The sequence below is a fragment of the Passer domesticus genome, chromosome 3 (genome assembly GCF_036417665.1).
Source record: "Passer domesticus isolate bPasDom1 chromosome 3, bPasDom1.hap1, whole genome shotgun sequence".
NCBI lineage: Eukaryota > Metazoa > Chordata > Aves > Passeriformes > Passeridae > Passer > Passer domesticus.
The window spans coordinates 9,144,736-9,170,636 of NC_087476.1; the positions used below are offsets into that span (position 1 = coordinate 9,144,736).

Sequence of the window (25,901 nt, forward strand, 5' to 3'; positions counted from 1 at the left end):
GAGCATCCTCCATGCAACCTGTGAAACAGAGGTTTAAGTACAAGCACACAAAAGAGGAACCTGAATTCAGGTCTGCCATTTTCCAAATGGATGTGACAGCTATTATCTCCTTAGTTAAGATTTCTCCCAGAAATCTGACTTGAAGTCATTGGCTTTTCCTCCTGGCTCTGTGAAATGGCTTTCTGAATAATGTCTGCTGTTTACTTTAACCCTTCAGGCCTGAACTTTGCTGATGCTTTGTTTTGGGGAGTTAGGGACTAACTCAGGAATTTTTTGGGGTAACAAAGAGCCTGGAAGCTTCCTCCTAGCACTGGGATCATACTTTCTCCTGCCCTTGTCAGCATCCTGAAGGATAAAAGCTGGATGTTCCCTATCACTGACATGTGCAAGAATTATAACCAGATATAGCCTGCCTGGCTGAAGGCTTCATGAATAATTATGGCAGATACAGCACAGCTCTGTACTTTGGTCTAGCCTGTTTTACCAGCCTCTCCTTGCCAGATCAAATTTTCCTACTAAAAAAAGCATCCTTCAGTTCATTTAATTTTTTTTTCAGAACAATCAGATTTTTCCTCCATTAATTAGCACATTTTGTTTTATGAGTCTTACATGGAAAGAAGCTGGGGAATTATTTAGCTTAAGAGAAAATATTAGAACTTGTCAAGATTTTTGCTGCTGCTATTGTTGTTGTTGTTGTACTATGCTCTATTAATGCAGATGAGCAACAAATATGCTTCTATAAATTGAATCTGACTATGGCGGCCCCCAGAATAACCCAAGGCAGAAAACTAGGGGAAAAAAAATACAGAGACAGAAAATCTTTCTCATTATTTTACTATAAAAATCTTAATTAGTCCCAAAGGTTTTTGTTATAAAATTCAGGTAGGTAAGGCACAGAAACTTTTTGTCAAGCAGACTATGAAAAAGTAGGACAGTGACACAAAAAGAGTTGCAAATGAAGCTAGACTTGTATTCTTACAAGTGAAATATTTATAAACCTACACAGTTATCTGCCCATGGAGCAGGTAAGGCAGTATAAATAAATTAAATTTCAAAAATTAATACATTCTTTTAATTGAATTTATCCTTGAAAATTAATAGAATTCTACCAATCTTTGAGGAAAAACTCTCCACACTTTTGCTTCTATATGACAGGGGAAAGATTATTAGTGCCTTGTAGTATGGTGGTTGCAAATTAAATATGGAAGTTTGCAGCAATTTGAATATCATAGGGAAATTATCTTTTCTTGTCTGTATCTTTCAGCCTCTACAGCTAGGATTTTAAAATTAGGCTTATAATATTTTTACTTCCCTGAACTATTACCCACAGCTATATTACAGCTAATCAAAAAAGCTCCAGTTCCAGAAATGCACAGAACAACTCAGTAAATGCACGATAGCTCCTGGCACCTCATGACAAGAAATTGGTGCTTGAATGTTACACATGGAAAAATATATCTTGAATTCATGCATTATCTCTCAACTTAACCTCTGTTTACAGTCTGTGATTAAGTGTTCATACAGAATTGTGCCCCACTTCAACTTGCATTCGTTGTATGCACTGGAAAACAAAAAGCTGCTTTATCTACCCAAGAGGTGAAGGCATCTTCTCATTGTAAAACCCGTCTGGAGAGCTGGCTTGATGTCCTTGTTTACCTTCACTGTGACTCAGCAACAATTCTGATGCACTGATCATGTCTTCTTATGAGACCTAAACATGGTATGCCAATATTTTGTGGTTTTGATTATAAAATTATTTTTTAAAAAAATAGGCAGTCTTCAGAGCTATTTTGTGTAGGATTCTCTATCATCTCTCTGTAGAAAGCCAGTTGCAACCTGAGCGTGGAAGGACATTTGCTGCTGCAAATGATAAGATGGAACATCTGTTCTTTCCACAAACCCCTCAGGGACTGAACTGTGAGGTGGGTGTGATGTCAGTAAGTTGCACGTGCCCTCAGAGGAACAAGAACAAAAGAAAACATATCTATGTACCTTAAGTACTGCGGCTAGGCAGGGTCACAATTACCCATTTAATTCCTTATTTCATTCCAGCCCTTAAAACCTAAGTCTTATTGACTTCTGTACACAGATTTGGGAGGGAATGTTGTAGGAAGCTGATTTATGACTTTGTATTTTTTTAAATACTGTTATGTTTCACAGGGAAACAGGGTACACCTTATCTTCTGGTCAACTAAACATTAGATCATAATCCCAGTTATGGCCTTTAACTGTTTCAAAAGAGACAAGGCAGGGAAACAAATAGCTGTGAGAAAAAAGCAATCTTTATTTATGGCAATACAGACATCAAAATTGCTTTACCCAGCAAGAATTCCAGAGATGCACAGGCATAGATCAGTAAAACAGCAGTTCCTAGTAGGTTTTGATACAAAAGAATGGACTTTTCCTCAGGCATTTTCTTTCCCATCAGCTCACACAGCATTTTCTGTTTATTCACTCAGTAGTATTCATTGATCAATTACTCAGCTGTACTTGGCATAAGGAAAGTGATAGTTCACTGGTGAATTAGAAAGGAGGCAACACACTTGTATTCAGTCTTTGTGCAGTTAAATATTATGCATTGTGTTTTATTTTCTGTAAAGTATCAGATGTTTTATAAGTGATAATCCAATATTATTTGAACAAGGAAGCATTCATTATTTCAATTACACTGACTTTTTTAAAAAATGTATATTCCAATAGAGTGTGGAAGATTTATATATGGGGACAACAATAATCAACTGCTAGATAATCAACTTCACAGCACAGACCTCTAGAATTGTATATTTTTGTTAGATATTATAGATATAGAATGTTATCTTCCATATATATCAGTCACTAGGTAGGATAGTGATACATTTGGAGTGTTCATAGAATCATAGAATGGTTTGGATTGGAAAAACCTTAAAAAGCATCCAGTTTGAACACCCCTGCCATGGGCAGGGACAGCTTCCCCTACACCAGGTTGCTCCAAGCCCCATATGACCTGGCACTGAACACTTCTGAGGATGGAGCATCCACAAGTTCTCTGGGCAACCTGTGCCAGTGCCTCACCACCATTATCTTATATAGTTATTGAATAAATTATGTCTGTATGTATGTATTTATACAGAGAAAGACGTTAGTACAATCTAGGAATGCTTCAGTCCTTGTTCCAAATAGGGTAAGGCTGAAAAGTTAAATTACACCAGCTATTGAGGGAACAAAGTTAATGTAGAAGGGATGAAATCCCTTTAGTTCTTATTGGTAATTCTATGCCTGTGTATTTACAGAGAGAAAGAGATCTACCTTGAAGACCTTCTTAAAAATACCTTAGGAAGAGCACAATGCAGTAGAAAAGAAAAAGGGAAGAGCACTTCATAAATAATAACGTACACAGAATATATTTTACCATTACAGAAAGGAATACTTTAATAAATACAAAACTTCATAAGGCCTTGAGCCAGGGGAAGGCCAACTACATAAAAGTCTCTCAAAATTGTATTAAAAATGTAAAAACGAATCGAGATTTATTTTTAGAAAACCAGACCATAGCTCCCATGAGTCCCTTTATGAATATGAAAATATTTGCAGAGTTTTTCAGCTGATATGTCTGAGAATGTAACTCAGTTATTTTAAATTTATTGTAAGGACACATGCCTGTATCACCCAAAATCCAACATCCATAGCAAACCCCAAAAGCAGAAAAAGGAGGTCAGTTACAACCAAATCCGTATATGTCTGTGTTCTCTGGGCTGATCAATTTAAGTCATTGTAAAAGTCTAAGAAAATGCAGCAAAATAGATTTTTATATAATTTCCTGTAATCAAGAAAGACTTTACCTTTCAAACAAACTTGGGCTGGGTCACCTAAGTGTTTTTTATTTTTAAGAAAAAAAAATTAATTTAAAATAATTTTAACTATGAAAATAAATCAGCCCTCAAAGCCTTGTAAAGCTGTTTGTTTCCAAGTGTAGGTAATCATAACTAAAAACCCTCAGGCTTATTTCATGATACAAGGGGGGGATTTAAGTTAATTAAAGCAGAACACAAAAAATATTATTTCACCATTACTTTCATAATCCATAGTCCTGTATCATATGTTCAATTTTTACTTATTTATTATCATATTCATGAATCAGATTGCTCAATCTTCCTTGTAAACAAAGTTTTCACCTCTCCATATATGTGTGTGAGTGTGTATATGTATATGTATTACTAGTAGGAGAATGGTGAAACTTAATTTTCAGTTCAACACTGCTAGCTTATATTAGCTGCTCATCCTGGGAATCAAATACTTAACACCTGTGCTTATATATGAATCTATTACAAAGAAATAGAGTTTGGAATACATTTCGCAGACTTCTAAAAGTTGTTTATATTTTCAGCTGTATTTCTTTTCTGTGATATGGAGGTATATATCAGTCAGTGTTCACATGTAACTCCTCACCTTTTTCTTTTCTTCTGAAGGGCATAGCACATTATATTAATTTTGCATAACCATTTATCCATTATCAGTCCTCGGTAAATTATTATCTGGAACATTAAGTAAATTTTTTATACTTGAAACTTTGTTAAGGAGGGTCGGTTCCATTGCACTTTAGGATCTAGCCAATTAATCCCATCTTCATTTTTAGAGCTGAATCTGCTGGTTATTCCCTCTGCTAGGCACAGGGAAAAGCAGAGCTGAGCCTATGTTACAGAGGTGTAGATACACATGCATACAAAGGAAGTGTGCACTTAACAGACACCTCTATAAACCATAAACAACACAAATGGTCCATTACCATTCCTTCTTCCCAGCTGGACTTAGCTGACTTTTAGTGAGTTTAGCTGACTTATAAGTCTAGACCAGCTAGACTTAGAGTTCACTGGTGGAGGGCACACAGGTCCTGCACTGCCCTACACTCCAGGCACACCATTCTCATTTGAGGATTTCATAGACTCAGTTAAGACTCCATCCAGGCACTGTGCCCAGGAAAGCCCCTTCATGCAGTTTCAGCTCTCCCCTCGGCACTCATCAGTCTGGCTTTGTCTGCTAGCTGGCCTGCACAGCCCAAAGTTTGCTGGGAAATGTTTGTGTGTATGTGCACACACACAGTTATGCACACACACAGTTATTCACACACAAACAAGAGACCCACAAATAGGTTGGAATGGGGTTCATCAGACAGATCAGAGCACAGTGATGATGTGCAGCCCTCAGGGAGGCAATAATTTGCTTACTTCTCCCTTCAATCTCCCTTCTTCTCTATGTTTATTTTCCCTGATATACCTTAAGCATTTACTCCTTCACCCTTGTCCCTGTTAAGATAAAAAGAATGTGTCTGTAATCAGTTTTTCCCCAAGGGCCCATTTTGGCTACGTCAAATTTGGTATTTCTAACATTATTGCCTAGGTAATTTTGGTCTTACATGGTAATATTTATTGGTTATGTTATCTCTGTTGGCCCTGCAAGATTGGTCCCCCAAAGGCTCACAAAGTTCCCTTTCAATTATTTGTGAAGTTCAACCACTTCTCACATAATTCCTCCTTAACCATCTGTGAAATACATCCATCCCTCATGGCACTATCTGTTAGATTTGTCAGCTGTCTCATCCAGCAAACTTTCATGTCAAATTCAGTAATTTCTTATATTACATTTACTTTGCTAAACATCAGGAAAAGGCCATATACATGCATACTTCAACAAAGTTTAAATTTTAGCTGCAATTGTCACAAGAATATTATCACAATTTACTTTCTGTCTTTGTTGTTTTTTTTTTAATATAAGGACTTTTCTTCTAATTAACTTGAATATTTGAAATCTTGGTGGGGTTTTTCTAGTTTGTTAGCATGCTCAATGCATTATTTCAATAAAAACTATTTCTCTAAGCCACACAAAATCACTGAGAAACTGTTATGAAATAGAACAGGAATGAGAGTTAGTAAATAACATCACCTGATAAAATTCTTTCAGGCAATTGGTTACTTCAAAAATATCATAGAATTGGAGAATATTCTCAGTTGGAAAGGATCCACAGCAATCACGTCCATCTCCTGGTCCTGCAAAAGACACCCCAAGAGTCACACCATGTGCCTGAGAATGTTGTCCAAATGCTTCTTGAACTCTGTCAGGCTTGGTGCTGTGAGCACTGCCCTGGGGAGCCTGTTCAGAGCCCAGCCTGTTCTGGGTGAGGAACCTTTTTCCAAAGTGTAACCTAAACCTCCCCTGAGACAATTTCAATCCATTCCCTTGGGTCCTGTCACTGTCACACAGAGCAGATCAGTGCCTGCCCCTCCTTTTCCCCTCATGAGGAATCTGTAACTGCAGTGAGGTCTGCCCTCCATCTCCTCCAGGCTGAACAGACCAAGTGTCCTCAGCTGCTTCTTCTGTGGCTTCACATCAAGGCCTTTCACTCTCTTCATAGCTTTTCTTTGGACTCCCTCTTAGCTTTGTGCTTTCACTGATTCCCAATTTGCTTAGTACTCACTACAACAAAATACTCTATGTGTGCGGTCAAGCAATTTTATTAAAACATTTCTTTTAATACATCTAATCAACACTATTTGCTACCAATTTTTTTTACTGCCTTCCAGACCCTAAAAAGGCATATTTGGTATATATGTTGAGTTATTCATTGCCAAGGGCTATCTTTGTTCATAGACAAAAGAGACAAAAGAGACCAAGGACACTCCAGTCCCTGTGTTTATGGACTCAGTCTTTCCTAGTCAGTCAACATGCCAGAATCTGTGATAAAGACTATTTTTTAACCATTTGAAACAGGAGACAGACATCTCAGTTTACGCTCTCTTCTACATGCAAAACAAACTGTGCATTAAATTGGGAAGAACTGAATTTCACAGTAGGAAGAAAGAATTAGATTAAAATGATGCATAATCATAGATGTATGATACTATGCTTAGGCATGTAAAGTGTTTCAAGAGAACTAAGTGCTAGACACAGGTATTTCAAGAAATGTTTATTTGCTTTATCATTTACAAACAGGTGAACAGGAAAAAAGAAGCTGGCAATCTCCTTCAAATTAATTTTCAGCTGAGGGGTCTCTTGTATTAAGGTGATAAGCAACTTCTGCTGAATTACTATACAAAAAGTTAACTATCTAAAGAACTCTTGAATCAAAGGTTATCTAGAAAACAAGAAAAAATGGTATTTATGAAGGGAATAGTGATAAGAAATGTGTAAATGTTCTAAGCCAGATAAGTTAACCATCTAATGTAAAGGACTGCAGAAGCCCTTTCACTGAACTCTAGAGCAATGCTTAAAATGTGGAATATTCCTTCTTATTGCTTGGCAAAGCTTTCTCATTGCAGTTATTAAAAAATTCTCTTTCTATTGATTGTTATTCAATCTGATTTGTGAAGACCATTTCTGCCCCATCTTTTCCCAATTTTGACAATCTTTAACTTAGGAAGAGGGACAAGTACTTGTTTTTCTTGTCTGAAAGAAAAGCATACGTGCTAATTTTTAAAAGGCAGGATTGATGGAAACCAGGGAGGGTTTAGGATAAAAAATTAATGGGAAATTCCCCTACCTGACTGCTATAATATCTGCTCAATACACTCCCTTTTCTCTTTGTCTTTCCCAGCCCTCTTTATAGAATATATCTTGTTCCAGTTACCTTCTGGTAGCCTTGTTGCTCAATTTTATTCAGACACACTATGAGACTGATGAAAATATTGAGACCTGAGACGATGGAACTTGTAGATTAGATAGAGGCTGCAGATCTGTGGTTAGTTTCACATTCCTGAAAGCTGGTGATGTCTTCAAATGATGAAATTCCCTTTGCCTCTATGCTGAACTGCTCTGAAACAGAAAGAGCATTTTCATTGCATTATATAAAGTTACTGCATTCTTTCAAAAAAACCCTGCTTGATTTACCCTTCCTCAGGTTTTAGTTTTTAAATTATTTCATACATTTTTCTTCTGAACAAGCCCTATGTCACATTTTGCAAAAGTTTTCTGTTTTCTCACACAAGATTAGACATCTTTCCTCCTGTTTTCTTTTATGGATGATCATGGAAAGCAGCTAATTTTCTCTGCATACTGTGAAATCTACTGAGAGCAAATTTAAAGAATACCCTTTAAGGAAACAGTAGGATAAAAAGGTCTTTTAGCCTCTCTGAGTATCTTGTTCAGCCTGATTCTTCAAAGCCTGAGTCTAATTTCCAGTCCTGCTGTAAGCCACATGTCATGACCTTGCTAAGTGGGTGGAAATCACAGGGAGACAAATAAGAAAAGGAACAGAAAAGAGAAGGAGAAGGAAACTTCAATTACAGTCACAAGAACAAAGAGTAGTTCAAAAGCAGAGTTTCTATTAGTTCCGTGGATAGGTTTCTTTTTTTCCTTTTTGAATGCAGTCTGAATCATGTATTCCATAAGAGCAATCCAAACAATTCAAGTGTTTCTCTTGAGTTATTGAATTGTCTGCTTATTCAAATCCATGTATCTCCTACAACTTCCCCTTTTTTCATCCCTGAATTTTCCAGTATTGTGATTATATCCTGGGATTTTAAATAAATTCCACATTTTTGTACATTTGCGTGGATGTTGTAGAACAGACATCTTGCCACAATAGTCACATTCTACAAAATACTGGAATCAGTTGGGCTGTTATCAGTGTGATTTTGATGATTTGAAACAAAGAAAAATGTAAACTGTAGGGCTGATCCTAGCACATATGTATGTGGAAGCACAAATGTTAACCTACACAAATTAATTCTCACAATCACCTCCAAGATGGTATTTTATAGTCATTCTGTCACTGAAATGAAAATAATTTTTAACTGTATGGTTAAAAAAAATGTAGGAATCAATGTGATTATGGCCACTAAAAAGATACAGTTCTCCTGCATAGAATATTATGCTATTAAAATGAGAACAAGAACTTCAGCACTGATGTTTTTAACATGGTTGTTACAGAAGATATCACTGCATTAATTTGCACTTTGAGCTTTTTGCTCATCTGCAGCCATTGTGTCTGAGACAGTGAGAAGCAATATTGCAGATTTTGCCTGTCTGTGCCCTATATCTGTTATATTTTTTACAGCTATTTCACAACTCTGAATGTAGCCCATGTAAAGCTTTAAGAGGTGGCTTTTGTGAACTCTGCATTGAGACAAAGACGGTCAGAGGATATAACATTCATCAGGATGTGAAATGAAAAACAAAAGCCAGTGCAAAGAATTCCTCCACACGCCCTGAACCTCACATCAGAGGTGACAACCTGCCCTGGTTTATCTCATGGTCCCAGGGCACAAATGACTGATGGAACTTACTGGAGACTTCATCCTGAAGCTTACTGGAAGGTTTGATGTTCCAACTTTAGTTCAGCTGATTATGAATGCTCCAATATTAGGTGTGATACCTGAATACTCCAACATTAGGACCTGATATTTTCTTTCTTGTTACTGTTGTCTACAATTGGATTTACAATATAAAACTGTTTCTTCCCATTTTATTATTCACATTTGTGTCCTTAATTTATTGAAGCCAAAATCAGAGGAGAAGATTAACATAAAAGAAATCTAAAGATTTTGTATCTTTAGAAATTTGATTTGGATTTGAGAAAAAGTGTGTTGTAACTTTGTTGGAAGAAAGGTATCAAACTTTTTACATTTCTAGAAAATTATGATATTAAGTTATTTGAAGAAAAAAGTCAAGTAGTGGAGTATTTTAAAAAAAAAATTTCCATGCAAACCAGATGAGGATTTCATTTTACTTTGTTACAGTGTTATTTTTGGATTTTTATACCCTATGGTCTAACAACCAAATCAAAATTTAACGAATAATATTTTATGTTCATAAAAAGATTTTGATGTTTACCTCATCAATTAAAATGATCTTCAAATATATGTAAAAATATGTTATATATATTTATATATATCTTTACTTATCTATGCATAAATACAAATATATATGTTTCTATTTGTGCTACATATAGCATATATATGGTATATAGATAACACATATATATTATATATATAGCAATATAGAATTTTTCCCTCATTATTTGCTAAGATTTTTTGTGCTAAAATATCTTTATCCAATCAGCTCATTTGTTACAAGAAGAATCTCCAGAGTCAAATGATGTTAAGTGGAGTTAAAGTATGTAAAATATGGTCTCTGATGCCCTGGATGATGGAAAATCTGGAGTACTAGAAAGGAATAAAACACTAAGAAATAACTACGTCTCTAATGATGTAGTTTTCATTGAAAGATTTCAAAGTATCTTGAAAATGATGTTAGTGTCACTGTGCCCAAAATCAAAAATGCAGAAAAGAGACACAATGGGAGGCGACTTTGAAATTGGCCAGCAGGCTTACAAGAGAAACAGATGAGAATGCTCTTCCTATTCCCTGCCTTCACCTGCAGCTCTCATTAGTACTTGTGATGTTTTAGTGTGACAGGGTTAAAGATGGAAAGAGGAAGTAATATCTTTTTGGGTTTTTTTTTCACTTTGCAACAGTGCTGCTAAATGTTGTCCTGGTTTGCAGCTTTGACTGTTTTCAATGCCTCATTGCTCAGATGTGAGTTTTAGCCTTTGCTTGAAAGTTTTTCCAGAGTCTATGAAAAACTATATAAATTAATGAAACACAACAGCATTACATTTCGTTATTTTTTGCCCTTTACTACATACAAAATATGTCTCATAAATAAGTTACAGAGTGCAATCCTCATCAACACAGCCTCCAGCACTTCGCATTTGGAGTCTCACTCATCAAAGGGCACGCTACAGTGGTGCCTGGGCTGAGGTCATGGTCCAGGGGAGAAGAGATTTTCTTCACACTGGCAGATGATAAAATTGTTCTTTTGCTTCTGGTTCAGTGAGAAATATACATTAATTTATATAGTTATTTTTATACTATGAAAATCTGTGATAAGAAATCTGATCTTGGCAGGTGGTAGCTTTTTTCCTGTGGCTTCAGGCTATCTCTGAAGACAGCAAATGTTGATTTGTACACTTTTCTCATGTATACATTAGAATAGAATAGAACAGAATAATAGGTTCTCATAAGACGTGAAACAGTATAACTACACCAATATACAGCAACTTTCCATAAAGCTATTCAAGGCAGAGCTCTTAGAAAATATCTTTCCCTTCATAAAATTCCATATACCTATGTACCTGCTTATATAAAAACTAGTTATTTATTTCCATATGGTCTAAACTGACATTTTATTTTTTGAAAGTGTTATGGTGACAATTGCATCCAAGCACAACTCAAAATATTTCAGGTGAAATCACCTGTGTGTATTCATGAAGAGGAAAAAGTGCATGGTTATATCACCTATTTCTCCAATTGTCCTTATCTGTTTCTTTGTAGTTTAGCAAGTACTAACAGACACAGAGATATTGATGGCATGGCCAAAGACCTCTGGCTCCATTCGTGGAGTGTTTGTGTTTGGCTTCATTTTTCAGAAGTGTGTTTGAACCTGGAATTTAGTAACATTTTAAACTTTAATTTTTCTTTTATATTATTAGCATTATATTTTCCCCTGCAAAATTTATATTGGCACACAAATTTCAGGACAGAATTCAATAGTTCCTACAGGAATTTTCCATTAAAATGTGCGTATGATCATAATGTAATGGTCTGACTTTACAGGTACAGTGGAAAATTTGTTTGTTATCTGGTTTTCCACTATGGAAAAAAAAAAAATCTAAGTTGATGCATGATTCCTCTGGATTGGATTAAGTTTTATATATATTTACAACCTGGGAGACAGTGCTTTCTCAATTTTACTGAAGACTTTAAGACCAAAATTACCAACTATTTGTACTTCATCAGATGGAATTCTTTAGCTTTATAATACAACAGAAATAAATCCTATGTTATTCTCATATGCTGCTGTTATCTACTTAATTCTACAATTACAATTCACATTAAGCAGTAGTGTTGCTGTTGTGCCTTATTCTTAAAACCTGTTCCTTTTGCTGATGGATTTAGGTACAGCGCCTGATTATCTGTCTGAAAAAAATAAAATAAAAAGCTTAATAACTTCAATAATCTTCTCAGTGAGAAAATAAAGAAATGTTGATTCATTCTGAAGAAAGAAATGAGTGCAGATGCTCTCTTGAAATTGTAAGCTCTATTCTGCATGCATCTCTATTTATTTTAGGCATTGAGGCAGACAAACCAGGATGAATAGTCACGTTACCACTGTTACTTTGTACCTCCTACAGCTCCAAGGAGAAAGCCTCTATGGAGGTTGATCCAGATCTGAACTGACCCCTTCAATTACTCACCTTTTTCCCTAGACCAAAAGGAGAATTTTGTTAATGGTTATCTAATAGGTCAAGTAACAGGTAAGTTTCAAAATACGAAGAAGTATGAACCAGGACCTATGATTTTATTCTGTTTCAGATTTTTTTTCCAGTTATTTAGTCTCTGGAAGAAGGAATGTGACTGATAGGCTCATAGTGATTACAAAAGCATATATGGAACTGCACAGTTGCATCCTTATCTCCAGTACTTACAATGGTGACTGGTAAAACTTCCCCACTGATACACTGAGCGTCCCCCCACAGCAAGGCATCCCTTTTCTATCATGCAAGTTTTTTGTTGCAGAATGGAGCTTTAGCATCTAGGTCTCAAAGTTCAAGGGTATTTGTGGCATTATGCAGCCAACTGCAGTCTGCTTTCCTCCTTTTTGATTTTCCTAGATAAATTTATCTGCAGAATTCCAGTGTGGGTGCTCAGTTAAGTCTTGCCCTTCATGTAGTGGTGTTGCCAGTTTTGGTCTTTTTACTCTCCTGGTCTGCTGATTTGCATATGGTTGACAGCTTTTTTCCTGTGTTAAGGCTCAAATCTGTTTGGAGACATTTGTACACAAGTAGAATCAGCTAGCATCCAACTCTGAATCTAATAATTAGAGATGAATGAGTACACAAGTACCTGAGCTCTCCGCAGGCTTTCTGAACCAGCAGAATAATTAACCAAGCACCTCAGGCAGGTTTGCTTTGAGAAGAAGAGAGTTCTAGAAACATAATGCTACAGTCCTGTGATATGAAGGCTGTTTTCGTTAGTTGAAAAATATAGAATACATTCCCTCTCCACTTTGATGGACATTTGCTTTCTGTCCAATTACTGCTTTTTCTCTTAGATCTTAATCATTTGCATGACACTTTAAAAAGAAAGAGATCAAAGATCAGAGGGTAAGAAGATATGAAACATGCTCCTCAGTTCACCCATTGTCATATATAAAGATGAACATAAAATTTGAGGCCTGTGGGGTTTGCCTTGCTCTTAGCAGTGGAAAAGTTGTGACAAGACAAGGGGTTATGGGTTTTAACTGTTTCATGGATACATATTCTTCAGTCAGCAAAAAACCTTTTTCAGGGACTATAGTCACTAAAACAATACAAAAACTTACTGAGAAATTGCCCTTTATTGTGCATTCTGCTCTTATATGAGGACAGAAGGAGAAACCGAAATATTGTGAAAAATAATAGAAAAATATGTAAAATATTATTGCTGATACATCCTGGTGTATTATAATCTTATTTAACTTATTTCATTTGAGTAAAATCTTGTAGATTAAAGTTTTAAATCAATGTGCAACTGCTTCCAGATTTATGGCTTGATTTAAGAATAGAATGTGGTTGTCTGACCACTTTTGGAAGCATTTGAAAGTACAATTACTGTACTTATTAATAAATTTATATATTAAAAAAATGTTCCACTGTATATATTTATTATTTGTCCATATCTTGGGGGTATGCAAAAAATATGACAGGAGTGGGAAAGTACAAAGAAAAAATAAATTATCACAACTTGGTGGAATATTTTCTCTAGAGAAACAGTTAAGTAGTGCAGATATAATGATCCTGGAAAATAAATTACTTTGGGGGTATGGTGGGTGAGGGTCTGTCTGAAAGATGAGTATCACGAACGGACAGTAGGAAATTACTACTTACTGTCTTTTTCAGTATGACAACTTGGGTTTGTCAAATGAAACTACAGGAAATGAGAAAAAAATTAAAGATATGTTTCTTTGTGGAAACATGCAATGGCCTGCAGACACAAGCAAACACTTCTTACTGTAAGAGTGCTTAAACACTGGAACAGACAGCCCAGAGATCTGGGGCCTTCTCCATCTACTCTTTCAGATATTCAAAACCCAGCTAGGTCCATTTCTGAGTGACTTGCTTTAGATGATTCTCTTTTTGATGGGGCGGTTGGACAACACAACCTCTAAGTGTCCCTTACCTTCTCATCCCCTCTGTGAGTCTGTGAAAATGCCTGGAACATAATATGCAGGAAAAATTTCCTTCTATTGCAGGCACTACCTACTTTCTGTGGTTTCCTTCTTCTTGGTTTCATGATTTACTAGAGCACTTTTGATCTTCTTGCTGTCAGTAGTAGACTGTGTACCTTGTTTATGTGTTTTCAAGAGAAAGATCTGCCCAGGTATGAAATTCATGACTTAAAGATCAGGATGCTGTCATGAGTTCAGACCTCACAGCTGTGTCTGTAGAAAAGGTAAACTAGGCACAATGTAAAGCTTGAACAGCCACAGATTACACTATTTTTTTCCTTCACAATGTGAAGGAAACACAACTTCCACAGTGTGTTATCCTATCCAGCACCATCTTATCTTTAGAAGCTGTTATCTTAGTCAAGTCAATGAACTTTTTGGAGAAACTCATGGAAAAATTTCCTGAAGTTGCCTACATGTACTGATCTTAGACACCTTCAGACTGAAGGACACTCATTTAGCATCTTTTATTAATGGAGATTCATTCATTTATAGTGTTACAGTGTCATAATTAAGAAAAGATTAATAAAATATATGACCATGGGGAATTTCAGGAGGTTTAATAAAGCCAAGTGCAAGATGCTGCACCTGGCTTAGGGTAACAGTACCAATCCAGGCTGGGGGATGAGGAGATCAAGAGCAGCATTGGCAAGAAGTAATTGGGGCTGCTGGTGGATGAGACGCTGGACATGAGCCAGGGATATAAATAGATCAGGTGGGTTTTCAGTTTAGCCATTTAAATCTTCCATTAAATATTAATTCTTATATGCACTTATGATAGTTGGTTAAATATGGTCCAGAGAGGAAAGTAAATTAATTGTGTTCAGATGCACTTTTGAAATCTCTTCATGCTCATATACATAGACTTTTCTCACTCTAAGATTAGATGTTTTGTCTTATTTTTCCCAAATAAAATAAATGTTAACAATAGTATGACGGAAGGTTCTCAGCTTGATAGCCTCAGGAGAATTTGGGACTGTTCAGGAACTCTCCAGACACTCTCAGAAACTTTCCTTTATGTACCTTCTCAGACCCTGACACTTCAATACTGAGGGCCACTACCCAAGAAGCATAAAATGTTTGTGCCATTTGGCTTCAAGTTTCATTGAGAGCTGATTCTCTGTCTTTCAAATGACTGAGATATTTCATGAGTCAGCATTAGCTATTTAGGGCAAGATGTGCTGCTGAAATAAATTGACAGAGTTCCATTGACCACTACTGAATACACCTGAAATTGTAGAGGCAAGTGATAGGTAAAGCAACAATGAAGAGAATTGAAAATGCCATAACTGCATTTGCAGTTGAATATCAAGCTGGTATTTACTGAGATAAATCAGCTTGTAAACAGACTTCATTGTTAATTGTTCTTGTCTTTGTGGCTATTAGCAATGTAATATTTTATTTAATTGTTTAATAAATTAAAACATAAATATTTTAAGGATAAAACAACAAATAGCTTGTGAGCTGCTTAAACCCATTTATTTTGTCTTTATTTAAATTTTAAAAAAGTGGAGGATTATCATTACATTATAATAATAACAACTAAAACACAGCAATCAGTAGAAAGCAAGTGGCGTAGGGGAAGCTGCACAGTACAGCCTGTGTACTCTGTGCCCAGTACATCAATCAATTCTCACCATTTTGATACAATATAGTCAGTTCTTCCATTCAGAGAAGGTAAACAAGGATGTTTTGCCTTTTCCCTACTGTGCAGTGCCTCTGTAGTGTTTTCATCAACATGGTTTTGCTGGTCAGAAAATATAATGTTGCAATGTTCCCCTGTACCACTCATTAGACCATGGGTTTACTCCAGTCTATGGGTGGTTGCTTTTAATTTCAAAAATTTTGGCAGAAATCCATGCTGTGGACAGAAGCAGACTGCAATCATCCTCCTTATGCTGATCCTGAACACATCCAGAGAAAGAGCTACAGCACAGCATGAGAAATTTGGTTTAAGACACACCCATAGTGCATGTACAAAGGGGTTTCCTGAATTTTCTTCCAGCAACCACAGAGTCTGTCAAGTAACTCACAGGAGCAGCTGTTCATAGAATCACTGAGAAATATAATTTAAAAAAAGGTATTAAATAACACTATTTGGGAATAGTTTCCCTAAAGTAAGTGAAGGAAAATGTAGGTCATTATAGATTAAGAAATCACTCTTTTGAAGTTCTAATCCCCTCTCTAGCACCACTCTCAACATAATTTTTTTTTTTGACTTTATGAACAGTATGATATGTTTTTAAATGACAAATGAATAATGAGAAATTGTCCTGATCACCAAGAAAATAATCTCACTAAAAAAAAAAAATCACTATTCTGAGAGATTATTTCAGTTTGTACGATACAGCACACTCTTTCAGTGTGCTTTAAAAGTCACCTTCTGCACAAAGACTGTGCCTAACATATGATAACAAGACCATCATACATTCATTCCATATGTGAGTAATATAATGAAATTAATTTCAACACTTCCCTCATAAGCATGGTGGAGAGTGTATAAGAAAATATATTGGTCTTTTATTTTATTTTTTCCTCTTTTCTAAATGACAAATATTTTTTTGCCAGGGCACTGAAATAAGCAGCAGCAAACTCAGCTAATTTGGTTCTTCTAAGCACTTCTTCTAGGGAAGATATAACTGATAACAGAAGATGCAAAAGGAGTGTTATGAGGTTTAGTCTTCTCTGTTGAGTATTGCTCTGCAACATGGGACAATGCCAAAGCAGAGATATTGACTGCCTGGCATGACAACAAATAGAATTGCATTGCTAGAATCTTAGAAAGTCATGTTCCATTCTGGGGAAGAATGAGGCTGTTTTGAAAACACAGGGATTTCTTTGCTCTGAAGGATAATTGGTTCATATCTAGTTGGGATGTTCAACGCCCATCTAGGTGTGCCTTTGCAGATGACTATGAAGATTATTGTCTAAATGAGAGAGAGAGGGTGTGTATATGCATTTAGAACAGCCAAAGTGTTTAAGCATTTCTTCATTGCTAATTTCAGTAAGACTTGAGGCTTCTTTGAAAGAGAGATTCCAGTTAATTTTAGAACTCAGTTGATTCAAGCACCTTCTAACTTCAAGTAAAATAATCACTACAGCATAGAGATCCTATCAATCATAGCAAGGTTTGCATGCTTATTTAGCTAGCTTGTAATTAAAGGCAGCTAAAAATATCATGCATGAATGGCAAGTTTCTACTTTTTTATTTAGCTCATCTCCTTCAGAGAGAAGACACAAGTCCCATCAATCACACAGTTGGTAACTGAAGTCATTATCACTAAAATTAAGGCAATTATATACAAATGAATATTAATGAATCTTACAGTCAAAATCCAGGTCAGTTTCCAAGAATTTTAACAAAAAATATAAAGAACTCCTCTTTTCCACTTAATCTTTTGTCAAATAATCAGTACCAAAAAGGACACACCTTTTGTACTTAGCTAACATCATGGATTGAGGTTTTAATGAAATTAATAACAGTATTTTTCTAGCATGGAGCAAAGTGATGTGTTAATTAACATTGTTCTCACAAAAAGTGACACAATGTTACACTAACTTAACTTTGAAGTTGTCATTTCCAGTTGCCATTAGCTCTATTATAAGGAGAAAATAGATTGTCAGTGCACTGTGCTCAGCCAGACAAGTAAAACAAGACTGCATTAAGGTCTAAAAAAAAAAAAAAATCGTAAGATTTGAACTCTCACAGATCAATCTTTGTGTCCCCCACAAGGAAAGACCATCAGACAATTTGTTCCCTTCTCTCTAAGTCAAGTCACGTTTACTCACAGCTGAGCTAAAGGTAAGGGAAAAGGGAATAAGTCAGAGCAGCTTTCTTTGAACTGTGCTTCACCCCATGTCTTTGGAAATGATCTCAATAGCTTTAAGGTAGGTTGTGACAACTGTTAACTGCACTTGGATACACAGCACAATAGTAGAGGCAACTGCATCTCTGAATTATTTAAGGAGATAGAAAGTAAGGCATTTCAGGCAGTCATAACAGACTTAAAGTAACATTTTCCTATTATAGTTATCAGCTTTTTTTTTCTGAAACTGCACTTAAAAGATAATTTAATTTTCATGTATTTATCTGTTTACAGTAACTGAAAGTTGTGTTGGTGATAGCAACAGTGAAGGTGTCCTTCCCTCACCAGAACAATTAAAACCAGGAGTGAATCACCTGTCTTTCAAATGCACCCACATATCAGAAAAATGTTCAAAAAAAAGAAGAAAAAAAAAGACCTTTATAAAATATCCTTAAAAAAATATTCTTTTCCCTAACTCCATGGGCAGATGTAGTCACTGCTATGTTGATGAACACTTGAATGAGCAAGATCAGCTTCAAATTCCTTATTACTATAAATGCAGGGGGAAATTAAGTAGGAAGAATGTAATCACTCAAGCTTGTGTTTTGTTAAATACAGACCCGAATAAAATAATTATTTAGCTTGTAAATCAACAATCCTTTGCTATTCTGAAATTACATTATGCTCAGCAAGAAACAAGAGTACCTTGCAAGGCAACAATAATTCTATACCTACAGAGAACTCAGGTTTCACATTTAATCTTTAAATTTGATAAAGTATCAAGAAATTCAGTCTACCATCATTTTGAAGTGTGCAAAATAGAGATGGACTTGAGAGTTAACGTTTGCCTTTCTTTTTTTTTCCTCACGCTGGTTAAAGTAAAAGAATTATCTGTCTTGAGACTAACATTACCTCGTCTAAAATGGTTTCAATTCATTAAATAAAATCCACAGACTGGAAAAAAAGTATTGACTATAAGTTTCTAAAGTCTCAAGAACAATTGCAAGTGACCCATGTGTATTTACACCCTGAGAAAACATTAGATGGGCATACACATTCTTTCATTTAACCTGCTAACAAATTAAATCACAGATAGATATTTTGTTTCATAATAATTGATTGTCTTATTCAAGGAAAGAAGTATTTTTCAGAAATAACAACTCTTCATGGTCACAAGTATTCCCAGCTCATATTTTTTTCTCCTTAATGGAAACAAAATTTTGTCTTTAAAGAAGAGAGGTTCTTATAAATATTGCATATGACTCAGCCCTGCTGAGGAACACTTTCAAGCAAATAAGATGGAAACAGATAAAAAAGCTAAAGGGATTGGTAAGCAGCAGTGGAAAGAAACAATAATTTCAGAGTAAGTCTGAGATTCTAGTTTCACAAGTATTTGTTTTGGCATCAGTGTTTGCTTGTTCATCCCCTAAGCCTCACTGCTTATCCCTGTCTCATCTCACTCCCTCAGAAAAAAACAGAGAAAACATTGGTGTCACACTGTGAACAACGTCAGAGATGCTAATTCAGGTTAAAAACCCCACAGCTTTATGTTGTTGAGTTTTGGGGGCTTTTGGTTCTGAGAGAAATAACTGTAAATGTATGGCTTGTTTAAACCTGCCCTGGGATTTCTGTATTGCTTTATATTATAGCAAGCAGGATGCTAAATGTTAGTTTTCCCATTAGGTACTTCAATGGTCACTTCAGATCAAGGTAAATTAGAGATGGTAATGAAAATTTTGCAGTCCCATGACAGTTTTCTCAGAGCCAACATCTATTTCTAAACCTCATTCAGACTGGAAAATACCTGCCAATTCCACCAAATCTACATTGACTCAACAGAATTATTGTTCTTATTATTGATAGTACTGCTATTTTTAAATATTTCTTTTTTACTATTTAATTTTAGCCATTAAAAATTCCCAACCTATTATACTCCTAAGTAAGATCCAAAAATTACATAAAAGAGCCCTCATAATTTGACAGAAAAAAGGTAGGCAGTTCCAAAGTGAGTACTTTGGGTCTGTGACTGCATTGACTTTTGGGAGGTATGGTCATATCTGGTGAAATGGTTTGTGGCTTGCACAGCAACAAAACAAGGCTTTCCTTGTCAAGAAGCTTTGCATTTGCTGCAGGCAAAGGTCAGGGGCATAGAGGATTTCTGGTTTTGACATGTGGCCACTTGTAACTTTTTGATAATTTCCTTGTGCTTTGTCTCTGTGTCTCCTGGTGATCAGCTTGTATTTCCATAACATCAGTATTGGAAATGACTCTTGGGAATGAAATCCTGAACTACTGAATTCAGGCTCTGCTAAGGTCAATGGCTACATGATATTATCCTTTCAGAAGTGTTTTTGTTTGATCTTAAACTTCTCTTTGCATGCTATCCTTTCAGAATTTTTTCTTCTTATTCAGAGCCTGAATTTATTCATATCTAATTTGGTTCTATTTTATGTAAATATTTTCTTTCTCCTAGGTGTTTCCCCCATCTCCATTTCCAAAGCACATAATTTTCAGACTCCTTTGAGTGAAGCAAAATAAGTTATTTTAGGCAAAATAAAATAAGTGATTTTATTTTTCCTCACTGAGGAGCCCCTATGCTCTCTTTAAAGTCCTCTTGGACAGGTGGTGCAAAGTTTCAGTCCTGTTTCAACTTTCCTTTGTGGCACTGGTGAGCCTTTACAGGAGTGGTCTCAACAGTGCCTCGTGCAATCACATTGCTCTTGGAAACCCTTCCTCAGATGTAGCCTAAGAGATGATTTTATCTCTCCAGGGATGCATTATGTTAATGGCCCATAATCATTCTATCCACCCAATAACCTTTCTTCTCTCACAGCAGTAATAGGTGAGCTTCTAAATTGTAGCGTGGATTACTTTTCCCTTATGTACCCAAAAGACTTTGGACTTGAATTTTATATTTCTTCTGTTCCTATCACTGCATTTGTCATAGATTCTTGCTCCTTTTAAATGGCATTTTGCATACCTAGTGTCTTACTTCTACATGTTCCTGACTTTCTGACTGTAACTAATATCACTTACTAATACCTATAACTATTAATAAAGTGCTTCTCTTTTCGTGCCAAATTCATAAATAAAAATAATTATAATTTTTAAAAGTCAGACTTTTTTGTCATTATCACTAGAATAATGACAAAATAGAATATTTATTGATAATTTGGTAACTGTAATATAAGAAAGAAAAAAGCTATTAGACAACATCCAGAGGAAGGCTGCAAGAATGCTGGAGAGCCTTGAGCCAAAGCCACATGAGGAGTGGCTGAGGTCACTTGGTCTGTTCAGCCTGAAGAAAAGAAGACTGAGCAGACACCTCACTGCAGTTACAACTTCCTTCTGAGGGGAAGGACAGACAGACACTGATCTCTTCTCTGTGGTGACCAGTGACAAAACTGAGGGAATGGCCTGAAGTTGTGTCAGGGCAGTTTTAGGTTGGATATTAGAAAAAGGTTCTTCACCCAGAGGGTCTTCAGGCACTGGAACAGCTCCCCAGGAAAGTGGCCATAGCACCAAGCCTGACAATTCCAGGAGAATTTGGACAATGCCCTCAGGCACGTGGTGTGAATTTTGTGCATGGTGCTATGCAGGGCCAGGAATTGGACTTTGATGATCTTGTGGGTCCTTTCCAACTGACAATATTCTTTGATAAACTTGAATTCTCTTGAATTTTAGACCCCAGCCTAAAGGTGGAATAACAGTGTCAGGTTTTCCACTGCCAAAAGCAAGATACCCACTATTCTTCTACTGAAATTTTCTCTTGACACTATCCTTTTCTTTCCCCTTTCTTTTCAGCCTCACATTCCCTCCCCCTAACTGGCTTTTGTTCCTTCAGTAATGATGAAGAGATGCTATAATGATACATAATGGTTGCATGAGACGCTCTTGGGAGCCTTGGATAGCCGTGATCCACAGTATCACCTCCCAGCTATCAAAAGAGAGGAAGGTACGAGGTGCCTATGCGAATTCTTTCTCACTTTTATTTAGTTTCAGTCTTCTCTGTCAATAGTAGGCACACAGCTCCCTCTACACGTTCTGTTGATCAGATAAAACATTTTTGGATCCTGCTAGGTGCAGGTAGATGAACAGTACTAGACAAACATTATCATTAACTGCTACAGCTCTCAACTACAGCTAAAAACCAAGAAACTAAACCAAGCTGTTAGGGACCATCTTAGTATTGATAAAAGAAAATAGTTGGCATTTGCTGCTGGCAGTTTTACTAAGAGATATGTGTCTGCTAGTCTGAGAAAGATATCATCAGCTGTGTGAAGTCTGAGAGATCTCAGAGGAAGCAGAAAGAAGAAAGGCCTGAAAAGGACAGAGGTATATTTCCTTTGTGCTTAGAAAGAAAGAGAGCATCTAAAAAACTAAAACAAGTAATGGGGCTTACTGGCAGACACTGGTAAAGGATTTGATGGGAAATTTGATCTTCTCTGTTATGAGTCACGACCTTGAATGTTACAGCTGCTGCATGAGCAGCAGCACAGTTGTAAATAGAAGTGCTTCAGATGCAATGCCAGCATTAAGTGCAGCACAGAAAGGGATAGATCTAATTTGTCCATACCACGTCTTTTGAAAACGCAGGACCTGAACCAGTAGTAAAGTTGGCTCTCATTCTTTAAAATATGCATCACCTGCAGTGATATACATAACCAAAATTTTAAATATGTTTCAGTTGCACAGGAGAAAATACATTATATAAGGATTTGGGGACAGAAGAAAACATTAAATATTTCCTCTATAATTTTGTGACAAAGCTACCAGCTCATGATCTCTATTTTCCTGAAGCTATATTGTTACCCATAACTGTAATTGCTGTGCTCAGTCTAGTTGTCTTATTTTAAGATAAACAAACAGAATTGACTAGGTTGCTGCCTGAGTAATCAGTATTGAAATCAGCTACTTGTCCCAGTTTTGTGCCATCAGCAAACATGCTGAAGGTACACTCTGCCCTGTCATGACCATTGCTGAAACCATCCTGACTTGTCCTGATGAATTTCCTGGAAATTTGACATGATTCAGGATTAGCTGCTCCAACACCTTCCCAGGGACTGAGGGGAGGCTAACCAGCCTTTAGGGTTAGGGAGCTCCTTTTAGCACTTCCTAAAAACAGGAGTGACATTCACTTTTCTCCAGGCTTTGGGTACTAATCCCTGTCACCATGTCTGATTGCAGATGGCTATGAGGGGCTCTGCAGTGACATCTGCCAGCTCCCTCGACTCCAGTGGGGATGTCCCACTGGGGTTCATGGGCCTGTGAATGTTCAGTTTCAGAACTTCAGCTGAAGTTCTCCCTGATCCTCACACCAATGGTGCATCTTCCTTGCTATAGCTACTCCCCTTGTTTTTTGGGACTTGGGATTCCTGAAGGCCCATCTTGTTGATAAAGACTGAGGCAAAGCTGGTGCTCAGTACCTCAGCATTTCCCATGTCCTCTGCCATCAGCTCTCCTGCCTTACTCAAAAACGGGACCCCATTTTCCCCAGTCACTTTCCCCAATCACCTTTTTGTCCTGTGTACTTACAGAACTCCTCCTACTTGTCTTTGTCATCCCTGGTCAGATTAAATTCTGTTTGTTTTAGTTGCCCTAACTCAGTCTGTCAGCGCTTTGACAGTGTTTCTGTATTCTTCCCAGATTACCCATTCTTGCTTCCCCTCACTGTATGCTTCCTTGTTGTGCTTGACCTCTCAAATGATTAAAGACAAATGTAATGGCTTTCAGGATTAAAAAAAAATAAATTAAGAATCATGTTATGGCATGTTTGAAATACTAAAAGAATACATAACTCACATCATTTTAGAAAAATGCAAAATTAGACACAATAAGAAGAATTTGGATACCTCATTATTGACTCCTTAGACACTTCTAAAATCCACCTTTTCTGTGAAAAAACTGCAGATGTAAGAGTCCCCAGTACAGGGACAGATGGGAGTAACTACTGCCTATTGCTTTGAAGAAATATATTACACTAAAACAGTATCTCATTACAACACCTTTCCAGTGATCTGGGAGTTTGTTCAAGAACAAAATGGATATTTATGTTCATTGTGCTTTAAAAATCATATTTTAAAAGACTCTTAATGAAAGACAGTTTGTGACCTTTTAGCTGTTTCAATACTATTGTGGGAACGAATTTTCATTTCATTGTAATAATTATGTTAGCAACTTCTACTTTTTCTTTTTTTTTAATTGACAGTAAGTATGATTAGGAATACAATAGCACCACCTGAGGCACAGTAGCTGCCTAGATGACTTGTCAGTTCATAAATACAGGGTCAAATTCAGCCTTGCTATGAGTGAGCATACTTTAATTATCCGTTATTTATTATAAGTTAAGTTCTGACAATATGCTCTATACTAATAAGAATAGGGGGAAAAAATCAGTTACACGGAGCATTCATAAGCCAAGAAGCTTTTTTTGCAATTCTAATTTATGTTCTGTTTAAAGTATTACAGTCAGTTAACTTTATTCTTTCCAAATTACAGGTGAAGAAAGCTAAAAGTTTGTTCTTACATTCATATATAGATATATCAGTAGAAAAAAACCCTGAATTTAAAGTGCATTGAAGATCCACAGGGATTTTCTGAAAACAGCAAAGGTTCTAAGTGACAGTGTAATGCCAAAATGGGTAGTAAACAAGACTCATCACCCAAGTAGGTTTTGTGGTGAGAGTGTTCTGAGCACAAGTGTGGCACCAAAGCATTCAATCAGGGTACAAATGCAATTTAGCTAAGTGGGTCAGATTCATTACACTGGTAAAAGCAGAGTGTACAGCCCTGAACACCACGCTCCCACTTCAGCTGGGTAAACTTTGTAAGGAGCTGTGAAAGAGCATAATGTAAAAATACTGAGGTCAAATGGGGCCAGTATTGGCTGCTGGCCTTTCTGTTTTAAATGAGCATCCTGTTGTTGTTGTTTTGCAGGCTACCTCTTGGGTATATGTTTTGGTAATTAATAGGGACACACAGGACTAGCATGGTGTGCCAAGACCCGAAGGTTTATGTGACCTGATAAAGATTTTGACCATTCGTGTTACCAGGGAAAATAAAAAAAGTGCATGCAAAAGCCAACTAGTATAAGAGATGCCTCCTAAATATGCAGAATAATTCCCATTTTACTGGTAATAAAATGAAGCTCATGGCTGTTAAGTTCATTGTGAAATCAATGATGGAATAAGTTGCAGTCCTAGAAATGAACACTGCAGATAAACATTTGCATTAGATTTTAAATTGGTATGCAATTTGTTGTGAGTAATGCTGCTGGTAAACAGGCATTAAGCAATGATTAATCTGCACATTTTTTCAGATTTCAGACATTAGTAAAGGAGTATCAGTTTGGTTTGTGTAGTGAGTTTTAACTATACTTTCATTTACTGTTATCCTTTGGATTCCTCTATATAATCCATCCACCAAATTTTGTTGTTAAACTGAACCATATTCTTATAGAAACTGATCTCACCAATTGACTAAATAAGAGAGAAAGGATTAGTTTTCAAAAAGCAGATTCACTATAATTTTTCTTCCTATGAGCAGTATAGAGCCACGATAGCTAAAACATTATTCAAAGCATCACAGGCAATCATCCAGTTAAAATATTACTCTAATGATACATTTTTAATTTAATCTTCTACCGATTCTTTAATTTGATTTTTGTTTTTTATATACGTAAAAAATTAAAAATTAGGACAAAGCCACTAATTATTTTGTCATGTCTGCATTATATGCTGCTAGATTATATGACACAATTTGCAGTTGAGCAATGGCTAGAAGATCAATGCAGTAAAAATAATTATCTTTGTCTGCTCATTCTGCTACAAGGGAAAAACACTCCCTAATATTCTTTGT

The 25,901-nt window shown here is 36.2% G+C and overlaps 1 long non-coding RNA gene across 1 annotated transcript in view; it reads right to left on the reverse strand.

The window, feature by feature from the left end:
- Positions 1–5,735: 5,735 nt before the first annotated feature.
- The window catches only part of LOC135295936 (uncharacterized), a 56,840-nt gene continuing 36,674 nt past the window's right edge, over positions 5,736–25,901 (reverse strand). The window contains exons 3-4 of the long non-coding RNA XR_010357973.1: positions 7,598–7,782; positions 5,736–6,020 (exon numbers count right to left, since the gene is read on the reverse strand). This is a non-coding gene — a long non-coding RNA (uncharacterized LOC135295936). The remainder of the gene's footprint in view (positions 6,021–7,597; positions 7,783–25,901) is intronic.